The sequence below is a fragment of the Priapulus caudatus genome, unplaced genomic scaffold (assembly GCF_000485595.1).
Source record: "Priapulus caudatus unplaced genomic scaffold, Priapulus_caudatus-5.0.1 Scaffold1648, whole genome shotgun sequence".
NCBI lineage: Eukaryota > Metazoa > Priapulida > Priapulimorpha > Priapulimorphida > Priapulidae > Priapulus > Priapulus caudatus.
Window position 1 is genome coordinate 11,473 of NW_014578709.1, and position 7,925 is coordinate 19,397.

A 7,925-nucleotide genomic window follows, 5' to 3' on the forward strand; every position below is an offset into this window, starting at 1 on the left:
TTTAAATCCTCTGACATTCCACCGACGTTAACCATGACAACGGGCCCCTGGCTGCTCAGTTCTATTTAAACTGAAATCCTACGTCCCCCCTAACGTTAAGCACTCACAGCTGGAGCTTTCGCGCTTCACTGCTGTCCGCGGACACGCACGTGATTCTCCTGCCGGCAGTGATGCCGGCGTGCAGCATGAAGTCGACGAGCTTGATGCCCCTCGCCGCAACCTCTGTCGCCTCCCGCGTCGCATTCACCGCCTCTCAGCGTGGCAGTTGAGAACCTTGATGAAGGTGCCAGGCTGCACGTGCACAGAAGAGAGAATACAGGTGATCGAGTCATCAGGAAATGATCTACTTTCGCATGCGATTCGGTTTGAGAAAATCGGTATTACAAATCCCTCAATTCGATTTCGTAAAACCCTAACAAAATTTACTTTACTACGGTAGCTACACGAGCTTGTTTTCAATACGGAACAAACCACATGCACCTTGTCATAGAAAGCCATACCTATATACGTGAAAAAATTATTATAAATATTGTATTATACATATATTGTACCTGCACCGTTATAAGGGAGAGCAATACAGACATAACGCTAAGGTGCTAACACTATCTTACTGCGGTTCGATGCGATGAGTGGACATTATACCTTGTATAATTCTGTATAGATTTACCTTGATGGTGTACCGCCCATGCTCAGCCTGGTCCCCGTACAAGAACAGATCGACGGTAACTCCTCTGGAATCGTATACGTTTTGCTCCATGTCTTTGGCTGTACCGGCGCGTCGATCCCGCTAGTGAATGCACGAAACCGACCGCGGTCTGCGCCTGCAGGCTGTTGTTGAACATGCTAATCTGTAAGGAAACACAGGGAGTCTACGTGAGTCCGCACCGTCATTTACGGTGGAAGCTGCGACGGAGAATCAAATCTAAATACACCGATAGCCGTCCGCCGCACGTGGATCATGGTCCCATGATTGTTACCCTGTCAGAGCCCCCAGGTGTTTAATTAAACACGAGCAGATGTCATTCGTCTGGGAATTTCTTCTTTGAAATGCTGTCAGCATTGCCTAAACTGTGAGAGAGTAGTTATTTCTTTCTCTGCGTATATCCATTGCGTATACGTGTGTTGCTATGCAATGCAGATTAACCAGGATGGTGCTGTAACTGTCATGCATGTATTACAGCTGCTGCTATGTATACGCTCCACACAAGACACACGGCATGCCAAATCTGTAGTGATGGGAATCGGCTAGAATTTCATAATCGATTATCGGATTCCCTTAACCGATCGATAATCGATTATAATCGGATAATCGGTTAATAATAGCATAGAATTTAATGTGTGGAGGAACCCCTGAGTGAATCACTCAGGGTGGTTTGCTGGTGCGTTTCCAGAAACTAGAACTTCCAAACTGGGTTTATTTTCAACACGAACCTTTCTCCGCTATCCCGGAACTTACTATATGTATCACAATATTCTGTATTAAACTAATATAACCTGTTATTGAGCGCCATTTATGTTGACTTAGCTGTAGCATATTCTATACTATTACTGCGGCGCAATAGTATGTAGTATACATACTAGGACCTGTGGATACTTAAGTTGTAATATGAATTGGACAGTTCCTACTTCAAAAGGCACAATTAACGCACATCCTTCGGACATGGTTCGTAAATAAAATGTTTCAATAAAATAAAATGATTTCCCGACCGACCTACCCTATTTTTTTTGGCATGAAACGGTAACCACACCTATATTTTGTTTTGGCCTTATAGCAGCGTAGCAACAGTCATGTCGACTTGAAGTGACTACTATATGGGCTTCTACCTAATCTAGAAATTTTTCGACCAGTATCCCTAACAATAATTATAATAGTTAACACATGTATGATGTAGCCTGTAGAGTGTAGGCCTATATGTATATGCATTTTTGAAAATAAAGTACATTATAAAAAAAGTGGCTCAAGGATAGAGAGCATGTCCAGTAATAAACATCATCCTATCCTATCACCGTCCAGGACATCATCTCTATCCTTGAACCGATTAAGAATTGCCATTTCTAGGAATGACTCCGAATGTGACCAGAAACTGCAAGTATTATAATTAAATAGAACTGTATAACTATAAGTATATGTTACCAATTAGAAATTTTATATGTTCAATGTTCTTCGGGGGTTCAGACCCCTGTCTTGTGATTCTTCGAACGCTATAACGCAGAATTTCAAATAACAGCAACACTCCAAATGCAGTTAAAACTTATATTCTTTCAAGTTTCACAAACACACGTTGGTTTGCAAAATCGATTTCCTATCTCGGCAGACTCGCTCCCGCGCGTCACTCCCTCCCTTCGCAACACGCCAACCAACGCCATCTCGCGTGAATAAAAACGATAACGATACCCCAGTGCGCACGCGTATACACTGTTTCAACGTTGAATCTTGGTTGAAACTACGTCATGACCAGGGGCGGCGCCTGGGTATTTTCTTAGGGGGGGGGGGCGAAGCCTTAATTGGGCGTGTATAGGAGCACGCGAAAGGGGGGTCTAAATTTTTGAAATTAGACCTCCTCAGATGCGTTTTCTGCGCGAGCAGGGGGCCGGGTCCGGACCCCCTGGACCCCCCCTGTACACGCACCTAGAAACTGTAGCCTCTGATACCGTGTGCGCTGCACTGACGGGGTGGGGTTCAGGCGGCTAGAATTCATGATTCATCAAGCTGCGTACGCAAAAATATTTTGCGTATATCTTGTGTACGCAATCGAACGTTGCTTAGCTTCGCGATTTATCAACGCCCAGTTTATTAGTAAATTTGCGTACGATTTCGCGTACGCAAGCGAGGCCGTTTTAGGTGCGATTCATCAAGCTAAAATTTACGTAAGCCTTTGCGTAACTTTACACGAGCTGACGAGGTGCCGTAAACCACTCGAAATTTTCGCAGGTGTTTCCAGCATACCGCAGCATGCATTATTTTATAGAGAAAACATTATAAAATTACTACTCAACTAAAAATAAATAAATAACTACCATACTACACAGACAGGCGGCGCCTTTGACGCTTCTTTTGTCACAGCTTGGCATTGTTTTCGTTATAAGCGTTAGTAGTTAGCCGTGTACATGCACACGCACGCACGTGTACGTGCACACGCGCGCACTTAATTGTAGTTGCACACGCACGCACTTGTACGTGCACACACATGCACGCTCGCTCGCACGCACGCACACATGCACGCACGGGTTGGGTTAGGTTGACTGTTTGTACTTGTGTGTATATTTTGCTCGGACGAATATCCACGTCCTTAGGTTTAGGGTCACAATTAAGGCACCATAAAACAGCGTTACGCATTTTATGGTACGGAAAAAATAGAAGCGGCCGGGACCCGCAGTCGGAGCCCGCAGTGAAAAGGTTTTAATAATTAGAATTAGCAAGAGCTGGGATTCGGGCTGAGTCCTGCCCCTCCCCCGCACAACAACAGCTTTCAGGCCCGTCGAACCAGTTTCTTTTTCTCTTTTTTTTTTTTTTTATAAATCATAGGGGGGCAACCGCCCCCCCCCGTGACGCCGCGCCTGGTCATGACGGAATACAACGTTCAATCAACGTCGAAATGTACAACGTCTATTCAACGTTGAAACTGACGTTGTTTCAACGTTATATATGGGTCGAAATTAGGTTGCGTTTTTACCCACCAAAAACACAACTGTAATACGGCGTTTTACCGCAGCATTGAAGACATAGAATTCGCAGGAGTTATAACGTGATAAAAAAATGTCATGTAAAAGAGCAGCTACGCGTAGGGGGCTTAAGCACAACGGGAAGCAGGCCGACGGCCTTGCCAATTTACGGTAGCCATCTGCATGAATATACGGGCGTTATAAGACTAATGATTAAAGTGAAGCGCAAGGTGTAAACGGGTGACATATGTCCTAGCCCGTATATGATCACGTGCTAGCGGTACATCCTGACAGAAGTGACCACAAAGGTCCATTAGCCATAAACGAGGACATGGAGGGGTTAATATGGAAACCCGGATGGTTTTATAAGCCCGCTAGAAATGTAGAGAGGAGAGCGACCTGGCCTTCCGACTCTGATTCGTATGTTAATATTGTAATCGTACTGTGTTCTATACTGTGTTACACAGAGTACTGCGCACTGGTACAGGTACAGGTACTGGTGATGTACTGGTGCGGGTAGTGCTGTACAGAGAACTGTACTAGCCAGTACATAATTTGACCACGTTAATGTCTTAGCGCATAAACAATATCTCACCAGCTAGACAGGTTATATTTTCGAATGAATATTAATTTAATATGGTTAGGGCCGGGGTATCTCAACATAGATTTCTGGTATTAATTTGTATCTGTGGACCTGTGTTTATAATTAGGAGGGCACCCTAGCCTGGAGGGAGTAAAACCCCAATTTTATCCCCTCCCGTCCTCCCCTTTGCCTCCCTTGTCCCTCGCTCAGTCTGCTTCGTCTTCCTCCGCCCACTCACCTACCTTCCCTGCCGCCTGTCATCAGTCTGCCACCCCTCTCCCCCTCAGCAAGCTATATTATGTAGTTTTCTTAAGTCCGTAGTGCACGCCCGAAGCGGTGATCGCGCATGCGCTATATCTCCCGGGAAGAATAAAATTATGCAACGATTATGCATTTAAAATGAAGAGAAGTAATCCTAGCATAGACTTACCTGATGATATTCTATCAGTAGCCCTCACCTCAGATGTAGGAAGAAGACGGTGCATGTAAAGTCCCTGCTGCATATACCATGCAGTCAACAGTGGCGTAGCTAGGAATTTTTTCAGCAGGGGGGCACTGGGGGGCCCTTACATTTTCGTGGGGGGGACACAATATATAACTTTTCTTTGTATTATACTGTTCTAACGGCATTGTTTTTTATTCAATTTTTGTATCAAGCATGAATGTTCAGTGGGGGGGGCACCTGGGGAGGCACAGAAAATTTGTGGGGGGCACATCCCATCCCATCCCATGCCATCTGATCGCATTCCAGGCCATCCCATCCCATCCCATCGTTATTTGGCCATCCCATCTGTGCATGCATCCATGCCATTTTGCCATTGCCATCCATCCCATCCCATTAGCAATCCCAGTCCATTCCCATCCCATCCCGAAAACAGTAAAAAAATAAGATAATCAAAAATTCACTTCCAAAGTATGTTCTCCAATAGACCTAGCGAGTACAGCACGAGAGCTTAGGTATGGAAAGGCGTGGTTAAACGAATCACAATACGTTTCTAATTATTTCCTGTTTTCTGATATTTTTTATCTTATGCCGTTAAGATTTTTCCAATTAACGCAAATATTTACATGAATTATTTACAACATTTTTAATATACATAACGATAATTTTCTACAAAACAATTAAAAAATTTAACTTTTTTATAATTTTTACCATATGGTTATGGTTAGGTAAGGTCCACAATGCAGTGAATCACCATAAAAAAACAGGAGTTGAGCGCAACGTGATTCTGTATCAACCAATGGAAGCGCTCGTCTCTAGGAAGCCCTTTATGTCGATTACCTATGAACAAAAATCACGCCCGCCCGGGGATAGCATACCCAGGATTGTCAGGACGTGATGTTGACCTGTGTACGAAAGGTGGACCCTCCATCTATTGGGATCAATAGAATTTTTTTCAAACAATGTTGTTCTAACTTTTAACTTTTTAAAATTTTCTGGACGCTTGCTGATCTGAAAAATATCTTTCAGTTTCTCTAAGCTGCGCGACTCGCTAGTATATGCGAGATACCATCACTATTTCGGCGAAGAACAACTTTGATATGATATATAAACTATATATATAAAAACTCATATAGTAGAGCATGGATGAACAATAAATAAACTACATGCAAATAAAAACTTGAGTCCTACCTGAAGCCTGAGCTGATCGTCCAGCAATACCAAATAATGCATATGCACAGGGTCCCAATATATAAGACATTAACGGAAAAAAACGGCTTCATAGAAAGGCAATGCTGAAACAAATAATTGGACAATTTGTACAATAATTGAAAAGCACATCAGTCATTACAAAGAACAATAAGTGGAAAAGGCGAGGGCATGAAATAACTAAGTGACTGCGCGTTGATATTATAGGCATATAGTACTAATTAAACTTTATAAAGAGGAAAAAAAAATATCACACACAGTATATATATATTATATATATATACATTATATTATATATAAACTAAAAAAAACCAGCACGTTGTTTTGTCACCGTTAATTTCGCCGTGATCCTTGTCTTAACGCGCATTTGTTTAGACTTTATGTTTTGGCACGTTTGGAAGGTCAACAAATTTTTGGCGGCGGCGATGATCTTAAAATTGCGCGCCTCAAATACGATTAAACAGCAATAATGGCGTAAATTACCTGTTAGATGGTATTTACAACGGGTTTCGGTTCGGCCTTTTGGTTTAATACTGTTCAGCACAGAGCATATACATATATATAAACTTAAAGTAATAAATTATTCATGAATGGCAGGATGAATGAGACATGCAAACTATACATGAGTGATGTAAATAAAACAGTATGAGTACAACAACAACAACAACAACAACAACAACAACAACAATACATGATAGTAACGTGACATGTCGGTTCTTAACAAACGTTTGCCAAAAACATTTTTACAAACGACTACGTAACATTTATAATATGGTTGTTAAATGGTTCCCTAAAAACGTTGAACCCCAACGTTTATTTATTGTTTGCATTACCAAGACTATGTTTAGGTTCCTGACAAATGATTGCCAAAAAACGTTTAACGTATTACACTTGTTTAAATATGTTTTGTTTGTATGTATTGCTTTCGTACGCAGCATGTGTGCGCTATGTGTAATGCATGAATTACATGTTTGCAATGTATTTATGCATTGATTTTGGGTACGACGTTTGTATAATATGTGCTGTACATGTATAAGATATTTGCAATGTTATTATGTATTGTTTTCACGTACTACATATGAATATTCTGTATAATACATGCATTACATACGTATGCGCAAACTGTATTTATGAATGGTTTTCATGTACGACACCTTTATACTACTAAGTTGTACATATAATACATATATGTAATGTATTTATGTATATATGTATTTGTTTCACGTGCGAGAAGGCTATGTAGACACGTAATTTAAATGTAATTATAATATGTTACATTAATATCATTAATGTACTACATGCTTAAAAGCGCCCCTGCTTCACGTCTGGTTCGCGGGTAGAGAAACCGTCGACAAGCAGGCTGCAAATCCGCACCAGGCAAAAACAGAAGATACAAAAAGACTCCAGCTCTTCGCTTCGCAAGCTGGAACGTTCGAACTATGCGCCGCGAATTCACTGACGATCTTCAGCAGATCAGCGACGCACGTAAGACTGCCGTCATCGATAAGGAGTTGACAAGACTGAACATCGACATTGCTTGCCTCCAGGAGTCCCGCCTGGCAAACAGCGGCTCCATCAGAAAGCCGAAATACACCATTTCGCACAAGGTTTGTCACAGGATGACCCCATGACGTCACGGTGTTGGCTTTGTTGTGAAGAACTCGCTTGCTGTAGCCACTGAAACACCCGCAGGAGGGACAGAAATAATACTTGCTCTCCGCAGGTCAACATCTTCAGGTCCTGTCAACCTCATCTACGTCCCAACACTGTATTACACGCCAGAGGTTAAAGATTAGTTCTACGAGGCACTGGATGAGACAATATCCAGGATACCCATGCGCCGAAAGCTTGTACCTCTTAGGAGACTTCAATGCCAGAGTGGGAGCTGACAGCGAATCCTGGCCCAACTGCTTATGTCACTTCGGCACTGGCAGGATGAATAAAAATGGTCAGACTGCTAGAACTGAGCTGCTACCACGGACTATGTGTTACCAACACATACTTCCAATGCAAGGAGCGCCACAAGGT

The 7,925-nt window shown here is 42.4% G+C and overlaps 1 long non-coding RNA gene across 1 annotated transcript; it reads right to left on the bottom strand.

The window, feature by feature from the left end:
- Nucleotides 1–257: 257 nt before the first annotated feature.
- Nucleotides 258–2,223, bottom strand: LOC106817246. The gene is made up of 3 exons (XR_001395015.1): nucleotides 2,135–2,223; nucleotides 668–848; nucleotides 258–291 (listed from the first exon to the last, which is right to left on the bottom strand). It is a non-coding gene; the product is annotated as an uncharacterized LOC106817246 (long non-coding RNA).
- Nucleotides 2,224–7,925: the final 5,702 nt, after the last annotated feature.